Consider the following 19,226-nt stretch of genomic DNA (forward strand, 5'->3'; position numbering starts at 1 on the left):
TGATCTCAAAACAAGGATATCTAAGAGAAAGCTGCTGACAAACCCTAAGCATTCTTCTCACCTTGAAAGAAGCAAACCTTGCGTCCACTGGGCATTTTGAAATCCCAGTCTTCAAAAATACCCCCAGTTAGTGTGTTTATATAGATTTGATTAGGTTTGAAATTTAAGAAGGAAAATCTGTACCCATCAGAGGCAAAGCGCAGAAGATTCTTAAGTGGGAGCTTAAGGTGACCTGAAACAATACAGCCCTTCAAAATAGCATATATACAAACAGCAGTAACTAAGTAGTAGGGCTGGAAACATCAATCACAATTGGTTTAATATAAAAATTCTACTCAGAAATGAGCTGTTTATAGTACAAAGAGCATTCAGATGTGTAAAACCAGCTAATAGTCTAGAACATCTTCACTATTAATGCAAACAAACAAACAAACCAACCACAAGTAAATCTAATGTGCATGTTTTCAGTATATCTTAGATTGCATTACCAAAGAGATTCCAAAAATCTAAAAATTAACATTTGTAACAAATCTAGCATTGAATTTTCAAAGAGCAGCTGCTTAACTTGAAAACATCCAAGTCTGTCAGTACCCATATTTTCTATCTTTTCAATTAACAAAATGAGAAACTCTGTTCTGGAGTAGAACAGCATCTCAGCCTTTCTAGCACTGAATAACTCCCTTGTAGCAGGCTTCAGTTAGGAAGCCCAGACACTCTTTGAGGGTGAATCCTGGGTGCTGGGCAGCAGACTCCTGCCACAGTCTCCATTATCCACTCCAAACAGTGCTTCAGTTTCTTATACTGGAGATAGGATTTGTACAGAACAGATGTGCTACAGATATGCAGTGAAAGCAAGCAATATGTTTGCAGTTGCCACACCGGCTCTACTGTTCCCATCCCTCATCTTTATGCTGCCGTCTTAAACAAAGCCAAAATGGTTCATATGAAATGCTTAATGGATCCCATGATAACAGGGTCACGCTGCAGAGGTAGAAAATACCCTCAATTTTGGACTGTGCATAGGTACAAAAAGACCTTTCACAGCAGCTGTCTAAAAGCTTTTCCAGGTCATAGCCTAAGGGGCAATCAAGCCCTAGATGATACAGTTTGAAGCTTGATAAGACCCTTAACAGTTAACCGTGCAGTTTGTTAAGATAACAGAAAGGGTCTGCATCTTCGAGTTGAATAGATAAGGGAGGGTTCCACAAGTCTTTGTATGGAATATGTATGTACCTCCAGGAAGATCTCTGAATATATATAAACTGAAGATCTTTTAATGCAAGGTACATGTGATAGGAGAAGAGTATTCCCTGTGCAGTATCCCCTGTGCATTCAGCACTGATACTGAAGAATGACTACATTCTAACACTCCAACTTGAGAGTTCCTTGACTCCAATTCTTAAAGAGTTCCCTAATCAATACTTTACAGTAACAATTTGGCGCCCCAGATGGAATAGAGCTTCTGTACCTCAGCAGTTCCTGGGATCACAGGACCTCAGCCTCACAGCAAACGCCTCTGAGTATTAAGGCGTTTTTGGTTTTGTTTTTATTTTTTAGTTGCCTACCTGTCTGATAATTGTAGAGATGAGGGACACTGGAAGTGAGAATGTCCCTAGCTGTAGGGATCTAGGAAACTTTATATTCCGCATTAGTCATGGAAGCTAGGGATTGAAGGGGACCAGAAGTATTTTCCCTAGCAGAACCTCTGGTTAAAATTAAACTGGGGGAAAATGAAACTGCAACAGAATGTTTGGTTGACACAGGAGCTACTTAGATTTAAATACAAAGAAATGTGAATTAAACTATGATACTGTAAAAGTTATTGGTGCAACAGACAAGTCAGAAGCCAGAGCGTTCTTTAAGCCTTTGAAGTTTAAAATTGGAAAACAATGGGTGACACATTAGTTCTTGTATTTAACAGGCGCACCAAAGCCTTTAATTCATTGAGAGTTGCTGGAAAAATTAGAGATGGAAATAAAATTTAAAGATGGGGAGGTAGGAGTATTGATACTAAAAATCTAAATTCGTCCAAGCTACAGTATTATTGTGACTGGAAGCCAAGTCAGTAAAGAAAGGAATTTCACCCAGGTGGAAGCTGCAGCAGGAGGTGCCTGGAAGATCAAAGAGAGCTGAACCAGTAAGGATAGATCTAAAGCTAGAGTCAGTATCAGTAGTGCTGAAACAATGTGCTGTAAAATTAGAAGCTAAGATGGAGTTGGCACCTCTCAAACAAAAATCCTTAAAATATGGCTTATTCTAAATACAACACCTCAAATATTGCCTGTTAAAAAGACTGCAATATAAGAGCAATTTACATTGCTAACTGTTCTTACTGCAGAACAGAGGTGGTGGTCAGTGCTAGACCCATTGAATTTGAAAGTCGAGAGCTATTCTCATTTGAGCAGAAGAATCCAGAGATGGGGAAAAAGAAAAAAGAAAAAAAAAAAAAAGATATCCAAGGAGCTGGAATTAGGAAGGCAGGAAGATAAAGAAGGAATTGTGTTGCAATGGTATACATACTACTAGCTAGAAAGTCTCAGAAGAATATTTCATTGCATTTTTCAGATCAAGCTGTTACTGGGTGTTGAAGAAAAAGGCTCAAATTGCACAAGAAGCTATAACTTATCTACATTTTGAGATCCTGTGAGGACTGATGCAGCTACGTGCTGACAGAAAAGAAGCCATCTGTGAGCTTCTGGAACCCTGAAATATCCATGAGCTGAGAACAGTTTTAGGAATGATAGGATGGCGTCATTTATGGAATATAAACTATAGAAAGTGTCAAAAAGACCTTTGCAAAGGACCAATGAAAGTCAAAGTGCTTACATAAAGCTTAAAAGAACATTAATGAGAGCGCTGGCCTTGGGACTATGAGAGATGGGCTGTGGCCTAAGGGTCCTCATACAATGCCTGGGAGGAAATAGGTGGGCAGTAGCCCACTTCTCCAAGCAACTGGACGCAGTGTGTCAGTGATGGCCTGGTTGTACGAGAGCAGACTCAGCAACTGCATTGCTAACTAACTTCCACTGAAAGTGCTCAACATGATATTTCTAACCTTTTCCAGTATCATAGAATCACTATGAAAAACATACTGTATTTTGTTCAAACATTCTTCTCCCTGCTTAGGAATTTCCCAAAATAGAAAGCATTTGCCATGCCTACGATCAACCAGTGAAAGATAAAAAGACTACAGGATGTCTTGCAATGAGAGATCTCTAACAAGCAGAGTATAATAACAGACAACATAAAACAGTCAGGAAACTTTAAGAGAGCCCTCTGAGAGGACGGCCATTTGATAGGATACTTTCTGAAGGCAAGCAGTGCTGGTCATGTAAATGCTGCCAACCTGCCTCTGCCCTGAACACCCAACCTCTAACACTGATAAACTGTGGAAGCTCATTGTCATGGTTTCATGATTTTTCATTATCAGTATTCCACATCATAACATCATGTAATGCACTGGGAGTTTGACTGCTGATGTCAAGTTCCGGGTGCCTGTCCAGAGAAGAGCAGCTACATTTCCCCAGGGGGCTTTGAGGTCAGCGAGGAGATATAACTCCCGGCAAGGTCACCTGATGCTCTTCTTCTTTGCCTGCACTGCTTCGCTTGCGCTTCTCTGCCTGCACTTCTCATCTCAGCGTTGTGGTAAGGCCGATCCACCATCAATTTCACATTTTCTCTCCTTATAAAATTCTGCTGATACCATATTTAGTAAATTACTTAGTTTCACCTCAGATTGTTGCCACTGTTTTCAATTATTTCGGGGTACCGGGGGCGCAGATCCGCGGATCCCTCCGCCCTCCTAGTCACGGAACCAGGCCGAACCAGCCCGTAAACCATTGACACTCATCAGTAAGGACAAACCATTCAAAAGCAGGGGAACAAACTGGGCAATTTGGCTGCAAAAAGGGCTGCAGAAAAAAAAGGCATAGAAACTGAAGTGCTAGCCAGAATACCACAGAGAAGGATTCCTTTACATAGGAAACCTGTCTCTAAATTTGATAATGGTGCTAAAAGCAAAAAGGCAGGGAGAAGGATGGGCAATTACTCTTTCTAGCTTAATGGTAGTATCATACTCTCTCATGAGTAGCCTACTGAGGGAAGAGCACAATGCTGTTCATTGAGGAACTGAAAATTTGCTGAAACATCTGCAGAAGTCTGTTATTAGTCAAAATACGACAGAGGTGGTTTAGTCAATTACTGAAAAGTGTGAAGTATGTTGTGAAAATAACCAAAAAATACGGAATAAAATTCAATTCGGGAAAACAGCAAAAGGATAGGAACCTGGAGAATATTGGCAGATTGATATTACTGAATTACCTAGGACTAGAGGACTGAAATGTGAATACCTGACCTAGTGGATACGTTCACCAGCTGGCCTGAAGCCATCCCGTGCCACATCAATAAAACCAAGGAAGCGGTAAAAGCGCTATTGAAAGAAATCATTCCAAGATTTGCAATACCAATAGGAATTTCATCTGATAGAAGTCCACATTTTGTACGTACAGTCAACCATATCAGATTACTAGGAGAGATGTGAATAATACAGGGGGAAAACGATACAATACACTATCCAATTGCTCTGGGGAATGTCTTGCAGGAGATAAACAAATACACAGTCTTAAAATCTCTTGAGTCTTTATTCCCCATCATATCCATCCCAACCAGGAGACTGCGTGTATATCAAATCCTGGACTTCTTGCAGAAGAAGTGGAAGAGACCATTACAAGTTCGACTGACCATCTACACTGGAGGAAACTGGAGGAAAAAGAACCCTGGGTTCATTATTCTTGGATTAAGGAGGCACCTTCCACACAAAAAACTGAACAGACTACCTTGTTCTTTCAAGCATAATGTAACTGTGCTGGTAGGAATTTGTTTTGTAGATTATGAAGGATAAAAAAAAGTGAGAAACTAGCTTCCCAAAAGAGTGGGGAAACTAGCTAACGTAACTAATTAATCATTTTATAACTTCACTTTGCAGTTTCACACAGGGTCTAATCAAACAAGACCGCTTTGATTCTGGTGACCCAATTATATGCTCTATTTCAGGAACAAACTGGTAGTTGGTTTCTGGGTACACAAAGGGAAACTTTGGTTACATGAAGGACATGAATGTATGTTTACTTGTAGATTAACGCCCTTTGAACAGGGTGAGCTATCCTGTGCACTAGGGAAGATATTCCTAGCAAAGCAAAATTCTGGATAACAGTGCTATGACTGGAATATGTTTACCTAGATAGAATGCACTAGAAAGTCTGAAAAGGAGCAGGAATCTGTTAGTTGATAATCCATTCTTTTGTTCCCCTGTTCTTCCCTCTGCTGGGAGTCAGTGAATTGGAAAAATAGTTAACGCCTGCATCCTTAGAGACACTCTCTAATGCCACCAAGACAGCATAGTAAGACTGCAAAGAGAAATTGGAACAGCCCTGTATTTGTTACTGGCTAGCCAGGGTGGCATATGTGCAGTTATTAATAACATTGTCACGTAGATTAATCAGGTAGGATAGAAGAAGATATATGACACTTAGTAGGGTTTCAAGGAGGCCGGGGATAGGCTGACCACATGGTTGCCTAATTGGTTGAAGAAAATGTTTTTGATAATAGCTTTTGTTACTGTTGCATGTATAATTGTGCATGTAATGGTGAAGTGTTGCAATTATTATTATGACTGCTGTTGGTGATACAACAAATTAATATGATGAGGGTTATAGCATGTTAGCCATAAACTCTCTCTCAAAAAAAGGAGGGGGGTAAGGATTGATACAAGTCGCAGCTTGATAAAACCCTTAATGGATAACCTTGCAGTTTATTTAGATAATGGGAAGGGTCTGAGCCTTTGTATTGAATAGATAGGGAAGGTTCCACCAGTCTTTGTATGGAACATGAACATACCCTCGAAAAGACTTCTGAACATATATAAACTGAAAAACTTCCTTTTCATGCAAGGCATGCATGATAGGAAGAGACTAATATCAGCACTGGATGCATGGGGGATAAAGAATGTCTTCTTTCTAACACTCCAATTTGAGTCTTAGAGAGTTTCTTGATCAACTACTTTATGGTAACGTAGGGACTGCAGTGTTTCCTAGCAAAGGAAAACCTATCCGTTACAGAAGAATGTCCTCGCTGTTTGGCACACGTGTACTTAAGGTCTTTAGTGAATAATACCACCACACAGCAAAATGTGTTTTCTATTGCATTACACAGGGCCAATATTTAAATTAATTTTACTTGACATTTTCCACTTCATATCATTTCCCCTCCCTCCCCCATCAAAACAGAAAAAAGTAATAAGACACATTCCCCTGAGAAACATTTTTCCAGTGTGAAGAATTTGCATCAGGGATCCTGTCCAATGAACAAGTACACTAAAAAAAAAAAAAAAAAAATCACATGCGGGTTCACCTGTAGACCTGTAACTTTCTTCCCACCTCACCCTCAATCTGCTGAACATAGTCCTGATTCTCCATCTTTTCTTCCTCTGGACTGATGTGGGTACAGCCACACAAAATACTGCACAATGAGAACAAACAAGTTCCTGAATTGATCAGTTTGCTTTATCTGTCCTTCAAATCTTGTGTGGCTCCATGTGCAGTTCCCAGAGAACATAAATCTCTATCACTACCCTATTCCAGCTTCAAAATTTAAGAAAAAGAATGAATAAACAAGAAGTTGAAGAAATATAATAAAAAAAGATTTTAGTTTTTAATTTTTGTCATTCTCTCTTATCCCAGGACTCCCTGATTTTACTGTAGCCTCCTTCTGTTTCACTGTCAGATGGACGTTGAAGCCTCTGTAGGAAAATTGGTAGCCAGATGTTCTTTCTTTACAGGCAATGACTCTCCAGTCTTCCCCTGCTACCTGCTAACCATGCTAAAGAATCAATTTCACTGTTTTGAAGGCCTGGAAGTTAATATGCCACAGCGGTCAGGGACTCTGAGAAGCTAGCAACAAAAATGCCAGTAATTTAATGAGTCACTGAAGGTTGAATGCATCTGGCTTTTTTTTTTTTTTTTTTTTTTTTAAACTTAGTCATTGTTGACACAAATATCATGTGCAAGGAAAGGATATTGATCTGTGGTTTTGTTGACTTAGGCCTAAGGGCTGGGACAAGAACTTGGACTGTTTTGGATGGAAAGAAGTGAGGAGCATTGGCACCATGTCTGTCCTATCTGAATAAAACCAGACAGCTACAAAATATTGCACGGTAATTTGAAGGTACTCCAATGACCTGCTTGCAGTTTGGATATAGCTTTAGTACTACAGAAGAATAATTTATTCAAGGGTAAGCCAGTGCAACCATAGCCAGTCATGCTCAGGTGTACCTACAAATGCTGTAGGTATAGTACTTTCTCACAGTTCATCCAAAGATGTCAAAAAACAGAGGTATGAGCTGATAAAATGATGGACTCAATACTTCAACACTACAATTAAAGTGCTGCCAGCAGTTTCCCTTTAATGTTCCATTCCCACTGGTTTTAATCTATGTAGTTCTGTGCCTTGAGACAAGTTTAATTTTTCTTTATAAAATAGAGACATGTCCTAGTGCGAAAATCTCAAAATAAAGTTATGTTATTTAGAATAGATTTTGAGAAAAGGGCTTACAGCTATTACAGGAATGGAGAAAATTCTGCTTAAACAGAAACTGAGGAAAGGCTGAAAGTTTATGTTAAAAAAAGAAAAAAGGAAAATTTTCAAATTAACAGTTGAACTGCAAAGGTGACAAAGTTAGTAGTACCCAGCTTCAGAGCACTATGAAGATGAAGACAATGGCAAGATGATGGCATTCATAACCTATTAATTTAATGTACAGTAGATTTTTGTGCATTTCCCTCTTTGTCTGGTATTAATAAGTTAAGACAGAAAAACAGACTAGAGCAATCTAAGATCTCCAAGTCCGTTCTAAATGCTTCTGTGTGACAGTTTTCCACAGCAGAAAAAAAAGCATTTGGTCATAATTTTGTACATACACAAATCATTATGATTTTTACTTACAGTTTATACATACTAATTAGCCACAAACAGTCCCACACAAGCCATGATCGAGAACAGAGTACTCTCACTTAAAAAAAAAAAAAAATTCTCCTTTGAGCTATCAGCAGCTCAAGGACATGCCAGGAAGTGGTTATTTAAACAGTTTTCTGATCTTCACCAAGTTTGCTCCTAAGTGAAAAAGAATGTACAAGCACTAAGGCAACAGAGCTTTGTACTACAGTTGTGAGAAAGAATGAACTTTCCCATTCCTTTCTTTTTAGTGAAGCATTGCCTATGCTTATGCTATGCACACAGATAGATGTCCAGAAGGGAACAACTCTGGCATTGATATTTTAAAGATCCTTTCCCACAAATTATTCTGTTACCTAATGAATTTTATTCTTGTAATGCTACTCAGAGTTGCCTAATTCCCTTCAAATTTTGGGGAATTTTTCTGCCTCCTAACTGCATTCATGGCTTTGCAGAACTATTTGAAACTCAGCCGCAAAAGTACAAAAAAAGGTTTTTAAAATAGCCCATGAGCTGTTGCAAGTTAATACCAGGATGAAATCAGATATCTATCTGTATTCTTCCAATTATTCTATGAGATTTCTGTTGAGAGGAATCTCAAATCACTTTGTTTGCTATGTGTCATATAATGTCTAGCTGTACAGAGATGGGCTATGCATCTGTGCTAATCTTACCTCTGAATTCTCAAAGGACAATTCATTCATTTGAATACTATCTTTATGAATTGCCAGCCAACAGATTAGCTCCCAGAAAAGTGTCAAAAGCTGAGAAAGTAAACACACACTACAATGAAGATGAAGTAAGATCTAATGACTTAAAGCACATTTTGAAGAGTGGTACAGAAAATATACAGAAAGATGTGTTCTTGGAAAAAAAAAAAACCAAAAACTATTCACACTGGATCTTACTCTGAAGTTGCGATGGTATGTATGTCAGTTTTTATATCAGCAGGTAGCTAGCATGTAAGTATCTTTTCAATTGTGCATCCCCATAGGAAGCAAAATAAAGTTATATCCTTCTAGCTGAATGACAAAGGAGGTTTGGTTTTGTTATATATACTTGATACTACAAAGATCTTCTGAAGCAAAGCACTCAGCCAGAACTAGTAATTTATTAATTCTCGTTTGGTTACTCAAAGAGCTAATCTAGTGGCTATACCATAAAGAAGTTTCTGTAAGCTTCAACAGAGTACATTTTCAACAGTGCCACTAAAATTTAGCGATGATGAGAAAAACAATAAAATATAAACAAAGAATTGCTTTGTGAGCAAACAGTGATTTATGTTCAATAGATATGATGCTAATCACCATACTTTAAGTAACCCATGCAACTACAAAAGAGATACAGAAAATCTGAACTTTCAGAAGTTCAAATATCTGATATAATTTTTAGAATCCACAAGCCACATCCCCCAACCACTAAAAAAATGTGTAGAACTAATCAAGCTAAAAAATATAAACACTGTGGAAAGTAATTATAAAAAAAAGTAGTAATACATGAAGAGATGAAATCAGCTATTCAAAATCTTTATTACATCGCCTTCAGTTGACTTTGATTTCTCCAAATTAAAATTTTTGGAATTCTAGTGATTTTACTACAACGTATCTTTAACAGTAATCTATCACTGTATCATTACATTTCTACATCAAAAAAAAGCTGCATAACGTCAAGTTTAATTTAACAGCTTTATCAAAAGATTGCACAGCTACATTTTACAGCTAATCAAGAATTCCTTTACAGACATTTACTTGACAGCTTGCCTCTTCATTTCTAAGAAGATTTACAAAATCTGAATGGGGGTTGAGAGAGGAAAGTAAAAGTAATAGTGCTACAGTAATGTGCTTTCTCCCAGCTAGTAAGGTTGCTTGGTGAATCTTTCAGCAATACAGGAACACTGGCAAAAGTCCTTGTACCCCCTGAGAGAGTCATCTGGATTATATCCTCTCTAGCAGTGGGATTAAACCACTTGTAAAGAAAGATTTCTTTTTATTAGTTTTCTTTCTTTAAATAAAGAAAACAACTTTAAAACTAACCTCATTAAAATTAAAAAGAAAAAAATAAAGCTTTTGTGTGGCTTTTCTCAAGACCGAGACTGAAATTTACAAGTTCTTCAGAGGGAAAGAATGGTTCGCTTATATTTTCAATATGTTTCAAGAGTCTCGCTTTTCCATGTGCCTGATCATGACACTTCTTTGAGGTGAAATTACTATAGAGTGACACGATAAAAAACTAAAAATCTTGCAAGTACAAGGAGAATAGGAGGCCCAGCATATATAGAAGAAATCTGTGGTCTCCCAGAAAGTTCTTTAAAACAGTGCACTGAAAAAAAAGAGTCTTAGCCCTAATCAGTTTTCCCAAGCACAAGAATTTTGAAGAATGATGCTAAACAAAGTAAACCACTACTACACTGTAGGTTTCCTCAACAGCAATTCACCAGCAATATCAAGAAATTTTTTCCACCACTACAACTCCAAATGGAGAAGAATGATTTGGGGAACAATTCGAGCATGTCTTTGAGTAGGATTTGGGATGACTAGTACCGTGGAAGACAGAAGTTTATTACTCCTGCTCTACTCTTAATATTGGTTTTCAGAGCCTAGGGGAGATCATTTGATGGCAAGCAGATTTGAAAGCAGCTAAGATCAGACACTTTGAGGCTGCCAAATATTCTACGTGGGGTAAGGCAACGCCCCATTCAAATTTTTGGTGTGTTTGCTGCCTCCAGGTTTTACATTTTAATAAATAAAAAGCAACGGATTAAAGCATACACTCATCCCATGCCTTTTTGATGTGGGATGCTGAGGAGGAACTAAGAAAAAAAAAAGTCATACACTAACTCAAGGTCATTCCATCAGTACTATGGCATGAACCAATACCGAACAGTCACATAAAACAAGACATGTTGGGTACACAAAATGATCTAGTGCCACTATAACAGTAGCATAGGGACCCAGATTTGCAGAGTACTTTGACTCTGTCAGGGTATTACAGCAAGCTCTTGAGGGGTTCAAATACCCATTCTTCCCAAACTGACTTTTCCACATTCTTGCCCCTTCTGATGGATGTCAGTGCACATCCTTTCTGCCAGCATGACACCAACAGCTACGCCTGCTTTGAATGCAGCACAGCATCTCACACCGACACCATCCACTCTCCAGACTCTCTGGATCTGACACGGACAATTTACAAAGCAGCCATCAGGTGCTTTTAAGTCAGCTCAGCCCTTCGCCCTCCATAGAGACCGACTGATCGAGACATTTGTAAACTGCATTTGGCACAGCTCTTTGAGTACATATTCCCCACCGTTCCAGACTGTATCCTAACCTTCAATTAATTCATAACACAACCATCTGCTTCATTAATCTCTCCTTCTGACATTATTTTACAGTCATCACATATCTGTGTGTCAGATAATTCAACACTTTCTTATGAGTTACTTGCGGACTCTCCTCCAGAATTCAAGCACGTTCCACTTGCTCTTATTGAATGGATCAGTGAATTATTTCACATCACTGACAATCAGTTAACAGAAGATGTTCAAATGGAAAGGTAGTTGCTTTCATTTGCTTCTCATTTAGTCTATCAAAGGGTTTTAGTCAGTTTTGAAATGCCATAGTATTACACATGCAAAATGTTACACAAAGAACAAATTAGCCTCCCATTTAGTCTTATTTTAGTTTACCTTAGTGTTTAAGGATTCAAGCTACTGTAATTATTGAGAAAATTTGCAAGAATGAACATTATCAAGAAAAGAAATTAATCCAGACATTCTCTATTGTAAATTAGGTTAGCAGACCCAGTTTCAGATGTATTCTTAATCCACATAAGACCCACTAAAGCTTTTACTTTGTTCTCAGACATTAGCTATCCACCGGTCTCTATTATAAAAATAATAGCATTTTTAAGTCTCAGGAGGTATGCACTTGGGAAAAAGCAGGAAGGTGGACAACATGTCATTCAAAACAGCCTTTGCTGGAGCAGAGAGACAAGGTTAATGTTACTTCTAACCACAACGTTTTATCACCCAAATACTTTTTCCACCAAAGTTGTGAAATGCTCAGTGGAATTCTGCATTGCCCATAAACTTCAAACTTGCCTGCTTGACAAAGTAACCGGAAAAAAGACCTAAGAACTTATAATGCCACACAATTTCCTCATCTCCTTTGTGGAAAAAACCCTCAATACTGGCTGCCCATCATATAAAATACAGACCTTGAAAACTTTGAAAAGCAAAAGAATTAGTTATGATGCATTTTGGAAGTAAAAGAAAACTATGCTCTGATGCTTTATTGCAATAACACAGCTACTGTTCTCCACTAAAGCAGCACTCAGTTCTTGCATTTGTCACTGTACATAAAGCTGGGTTTTCAAGTGAGATGCCACTCACTTGTTAAACTACAGAATTAATGTATTCTTTATGATTTTCATGTAAGCAGAATACTTGAGTCTTTGAGAAAAAGGCTTTCTCACTGTGAAAAGTCAGAGAGAGAGCGCGCGCACGCCTCTACTTTATGCGTGTACACTGGACTTCAGCTTTGATAGAGCTGACTGTGTTTTTACCCTAACACTTTTCTATCCAATCTTTGCTAAAGGTTTAGAAGCATGCTTAAAAGAGATAACACTACCTACTTGGTAAGCAACCTCTTAACATGTCTCAGTACCTCCCCAAATATCAGTGTAGCACTTGTGATACTCATGAATTAGAGTATCTTAAAATAATGATGATAATATATATTTTAAATACACATATTGTATTATACATACCTGCCTAATACACTATTTCTTAAACAATAAGCATAGCATGATCTGCTAATTAAACAAGAATGATTACGAACAGAAATTGATTTGAGATACACAAAGCTAAACTAAACTAAAATTAGGAGATACCAAAGCTACATTTAACTACACTACCCTAACATATCTTTTATATAATCTTCATCATGAATACAGATATTTCCACACACCCCCCTTACAAAAAAAAAAAAGAAAAAAGAAAAAACTGTTTGGCAACATCTTTCATTCTTTTACTTTTCTTAGTGATGAATGCTTTGACAACAGATACTTGGCCAGGAAGCTGGAAATTAAACTATAAGTACTGCTGTAAGAGGTAACAGACGATATCTTAATCTTCCAACAAAAGACTCCAGCTTCACAGTGCAATAGTGGATCAGACTCTGAGAGCATGTCTCATCTTTTGTGCTGGTTACTGTTTTACACTGTTTTAGGACCCAGCATTCCTTCCTGAAGCATAGTTGCACACAGATGAAAATGAACTACAGTCTGCAAAGTAAAATCAGCAGAGAACTTGGACATTTTTCTTTCAGGATATTAGTTGTGTTCCTGCAAGTCATCACAGCAGATTGTACTTTTTCTTCATCATGGAAAGGTCATGATATTCTGTGGTTTGATTGCACACATCCATTTTAGCACATACACTTAGGGAAAGAGATTAAGTCAAAGGAATCTCAAATCAGATTTGTTATGTTCCAGATTAAGTTTTGTTTTCTACCCGATAACTCAATATGAAATCAGAAGAAAAAAAAAAAAGCCAGACAGCCTAGCTTATACACCAAATATGAATTCTACTAGTGAAATTACCACCTTCTTACAATTCTATCCCTTTCTATTCTTGTTGGAAAAGTCTACCTGTTGCACAAAAGTGAGTGAGCAGATTTTGTAGCAATTATCACTGATAGAGATTCCTAATGGAGCAAGAAGCTGATTCCAGTCTTTTGTCTGCAATAATTTTAAAACAGTAAAAGACACCATCCTTTTTTGTCAATGAAGCAGTTAGATATTAACAGCAAGACCTCCCTGATGTACCGGAGTCAATATTAAAATACCTGAATTTTAGAATCTCGGGATACTCTCAACGATCTACTAAACTCCAGCAGGGTGGAAACAGTGACGCCTTTGTCTTTGCTTCCCCCTTCAGGCATACAATGAAGAAACCTTCACAGCTCCTTCAAAGCTACCTCATATTTATCAGTGACAGCAAATCAGCTCCTATGCACCATGTCCAGTCATTCTGAGGTCAGATGGCTCTGTATTAAACTCAAAGTTGATTAATCAGATTACCAGTGCTAACCTTGAGGCACCCATCACAACAACGTGAGTCTCAATTAAGCTCATCGCATTAAAGCACTTGTTGAGCATTTGGGTCCTTGAAATCTTCACTTTTCTATATCGCAAGACACATTACAGCTGGGTATCTTCTCTGTGATGTGTAGGGTGTCGAAAAATCTCCTCATAGCATGTTTTCCTCATAAGATCTCTAATAAGTCTTGCATCTAATTGTATACAGGAGTTCACTCATAAGAGTAATACATCACTGAAGTCTGACTAAATCAAATAAATTATTTCAGAAAACAAGACCACCCAAGCAGGTACACACATCACAGAGAACAGCAGCATAACTTTAGTTTGTTCTTTGTGATTATCTGGGAGTCAAAGTGCCCTGATTCTTTCTAGATATGGTGGGGAATTAACACACTCTTCATAAATAAAATACAAGTCAGTTTATAACTACGGAGCCATAATCAGCACTTCCTTAACAATTTTGCTTCAGCTTCACTGTTATTTCTGTCATCTTTAGTTCACTTTTCTCGTGAAATATATAATACACACTTCTGTTTCTAGTCGTCACGCTGTGTTGACTCTCTGAATCTTGTATATATTGTACACTGCCAGTTATGAAGTCATGCTAAGATTGTGAAATACATCAAAGCAAGGACATTCAAAGTTTCTTCAGGCATTCTCATCTCATTTCCTCCCTTTCTGCCTTAGCTACAGCTCATGCAGCACTAAATTCAGGCATGAGCCTGAGATTCTGGTAATCCATCAAAAGAATAAGGTACAGACTTTAAAGATTTTTCAGAAGTATGGTTAGTGAGTGAACCTCAAAGGCATTGCTGAAAACACTTCGTATATTTGCTAACCCTCAAGTCTTTGTGTGACAGTCTTTTAGGAATCAGATGCTATCTTGCTTTTTCTTCTCCCAAGTAATATGAAACATTTCATGCTCTTGGAAATTAAAATTTAGTTTTAGTGCTGTTTCCTTTTTGTTTTAAACTCAGATATAGCATCAAGTATCTACATCTGCTCTGCCTGTGAAACTCAATGCCAAGATGGTTAAGAGTAATTCTCAGAATTTGTAACACCTCAGCTTTTAGGTTGCTACACCAACCTTCTTCCACCTACAGATCATATGCTGCTAAACTAGATCTTTAGGTCATACTACTGAACAACTCACACAAGAGTTGTCGTTAACCCTGTCCACCACTTCGAAGATCTGTATCAACTTTTAAAACTGTCTTGTTATCAACATAAAGGAAAAAAACTTTATTCCCAATCTCAATCACATTTTTCTTAGTAGTCAACACTTAGATCTATGCCAAATAGTTTTCAAACTTATTAAAAATTGTGTTGAATTTACTTTCCTAACACATCAGCTTCTCTTAGCATCAGAGGAATTTGAGGTCTCAGATTTGAGCTCAAATAAGCGTTCCTGCTTGATTAAGTTGCTGAAATAGTACTGTTCATTGTCTATACTTCTACAGTAACTCAAAACACCCTCTGCTGCACAGGCTGCTATCCCTTCTGCTCAGTAGCTGCTTGGATACTGCAAATTTTTCCCCCAACCTCTCCCTTTAATGCAGTGGGTCAATCTCCATGCAAACATAAACTTCTCAATGTAAGCATTGTTGGTGCTGTGTACATCAACAGCAGAACCTGACTAAAAACAACACCAAGAGAGCACCTTAGAACATAGCATGCAGAATAGCAGGGTTGATCAGCAATGAAGTTACGATTTTAATCTCACTATCAGAAGTTTGGTCTAGCTCACATTCTGCAAAGACATGAAGAGATAGCTAGTGGCAACAACCACAAGTTTAGGGATAGTTTAGGAATGATTCCCCCCATATAACAACACACCTCTCCTCAGGCTTTTAGATAGATCCAGCAGTAACTCAATATTCCACCACGCCTCAAAACACTGGGAGTGCTCTTTCAAGGTTTCTTTATGAATAAGAGACATCAAAACACCAAGGCATACCTGTGTTTACGCTGTAGGTTAACGAGCAGATGCTTTTTCAGTCTAACTGTAAAAGTACACTAAGCACTCACTAGCTATGCAAAATGCTTCTTTCTACTACCTACAACTTCTCCTCTGATCAGTTTGATTGGTTCTTCAGTTGACACTGCTTTCACTCATCACTAAACCAACAAACACAAGGTAAAGCTACCTCATTTGCTTAACAGTGTAACAGAATAATTTAAATAAAACTGAAGAGCAATTTGTTTTTAATAAAAATCCCATTGTGTTCATTAGGAAGCTGACATAGAACACATGAGCTACCAGAAAAAGCTTACAGAGCAGCTTTTCCCAGAAGGCACTGGGAGAGAACCAATGTGTCAGTGCTGAGAACATTCTCTTATAATTATCTCAAACAGCTCAAAAAAAAAAAAAAAAAAAAAGAAAGACCCAAAAACATGCATGCAGTTTTCAGCAGCCATATTTATAAGAATTTTATACAGTATCTGGCATAACTTATACACTCACTTTCAATATTCAGTGACCTAAAAGAAACTGCAAGAATGGTTAGACTTCTACTTAGCTAACTACTTGTCAAATTTAACAACAAGGCTCTTTTTCTTGCAACCGGATTCAGTTTTTCAAAAACACAGCTTTCAGGAACTGGGTAAATTTAAGTTATTAGAGGTGGGGTTTGGTTGGTTTCAAGATTCCACAAATAAAATCCCTCAAGTCAAAAAGAATGAACTGTTTACGGGTTTAGGAATTATTCTTTTCTAAATTATTATTAAACAAACGCGATTTGTGGTCTTAATAGGCAGAATAAGTTGGTAGAGCCATTACTCACACTCCCACTCAGACATGCTACACATGTTTGACTGATGCATTTTTGTCTGGCAGGACTTCTCAAGAAATCACTGTGGCAAAGTCCAAGTTCAGTTTGTATTTCATTTTTTCCTCAATATTATCCTTTCTCTGACCACAGCATCCAGTGCACTTTTGGTTCTGCAAGGAACCAGATGGTCTGAAGAGTTTCTGAGGCTCTGCACACAATACACCTGCTTATAATACTGCCAACACCAAGTTCTCTTCCAAGTTTGCCTCCACAAACCCACATAACCTAAGGATCCTCACCATCAATCCATCAGGATTGTCAACATGACTGGACAAGATCCTCTTCAAAAATATCAAGATAGCACATTAAAAACTCAGTGCTCTGGAGCCAGTACACTGCACCCATCTCAGCACAGGAGGTTATGGAAGCCCTGGCCCACCTACAGCTACGCAGGGCCCTGGTCTTTGGCAGTCTACAAAACCAACAGTTATCTAAGGTCTCCATTGTTCTGCAATGACTGCACTATTTCTTGTGGTAACAAGAACAGACATTCAATCTGCTTTCCAAGAGCAACACTGTACCTTACCCGTATTTAGGGTATTTCTCGACATGTGCTAAAGCAATGTATTCCATTGTGTGCTGACTGCTTTCCTAATTTTCTTCAAAAATCCAACACCTTGTTTTAATTATGAAAAACAAATAAAGGCAAGAGCATTTCAGAAGTAGAATAGCACATTTTGGTTTTGTTTTTTGGTTTAACTATCCTCCTTTTTTAAAACTAAGATAGCCAAGCAGATTTCTTACACATTCTTTTGCATACATTTAGAAATGAAAAAAAAAATATCTAATAAAATTTGTTACTTAAAAGGGCAGAGGAACTTAAGGAAAGTCTGTTGTATAATCCACTGGAACCACAAGAAGAGTCTTTGCAGAACTGGGACAAACGTTTAAACTCCATGCATATATATATTAAAATATGGAAGCCACACTAATTTTTCCTGTTATTTTTTTTCCAATCTGTTTATAAGATGTTGCATAGTTTTAAAATATACAGCAATATTAAAGAGTACATAACCAACTAAGCCAACATCATATTTTGACGTATTTTACTAGAATTCTTTAAAACTAAAAAAAAAAAATCCCTTCCAACTCTAAGGATTCTGTGATTCTAAAACAATTAATAGAGACACTGAAGTTCTCTCACGTATTCATGAAGCAGAGCACCACACAAATCAATCAAGTACAAGTAAGTAATTGCATGAACCAAGTGTTAGCAGGCAGCTGCCATTTTATGAGCTCCTCTTTCACTGCATACCCAAGCTAGTAAGAGCAGTACCCACTCCCAGCAACCACACTGAGCACTTAGTGCTCAAGAGGTACACAAAGAAACACATTCTCAGTGATTTCAAAAGACCTTAAGTCATCCTTACTTTCTATTTATAAATAATGAGAATAAACAATAACTGCCAGAGTTTGATGTGCTGCAATGTGTGCAAATCTTTACTTAGCAAGAGACAAAAGCATCTAAAGCTATAAACTAGCAGCATTTTCTTCACAGAGATTCAGGAGTATGTTCTATGCTGGTAACAGTATGCTTTGGCTTGTATCCCAGTCATCCAGTATTGGTGTATGTCTCTTCCACAAAGAATCAGAACACATTTTTGGTTCTATTATGAAGGAGATTCCAAGAAAAGCAAAACTATCACATGCTCTTTTACTGATCTGCATTTAATTATTGAGCTAAACTGTCCCCTCTTCCATATCTACCTAGCTAAGTTAAAAGCCTGTAGCGCAAAATGGAGAAGGAGTTTTCAGAATTTGGTACCAGATCCGTATGCAGAGAGAAACCGGAGGTTCCTAACAGCTGCATAAAGCACCAGGGGGCACAATACACAAGAAGGGCTGTGCTACCTGCAAGGCATGCTGATGGGGAAGAAGGAATTGAAACCACTTGCATCTCCAGCACATGTGGGACTCAGCAAACTCTTCAGGTCTGAATTTAGATGGTATCTGGTAGACAAGGGGATAAAGGGCAGAGATCCAACAGTCGCATTAATACCTACCATAATAATTAGACAAAGTAATAGAAAGACACTAAAGTATAACTACTACTTTAAAAATAATAAATAAAAAAATCCTTCAAGCACTTCCGAAAGAGTTTCCGTGTGGATGAACAAGGTGTCCAGAAGGAAAAGCATCCAAGGAGGCTGAGCCCAACAAACATGTTTGTTCATTTGCAGTATAGCTTCAAGAAGTAACTGGAAGTGTTCTACAGATTTCTTTCTCTTCAGACACACTCAAAAAAAGTAAAAGCCAAGAAGTCTCCTAGTTCTTGAGGGCATGTTTTCT

The sequence above is a fragment of the Meleagris gallopavo genome, chromosome 4, assembly GCF_905368555.1.
Source record: "Meleagris gallopavo chromosome 4, MGAL_WU_HG_1.1, whole genome shotgun sequence".
NCBI lineage: Eukaryota > Metazoa > Chordata > Aves > Galliformes > Phasianidae > Meleagris > Meleagris gallopavo.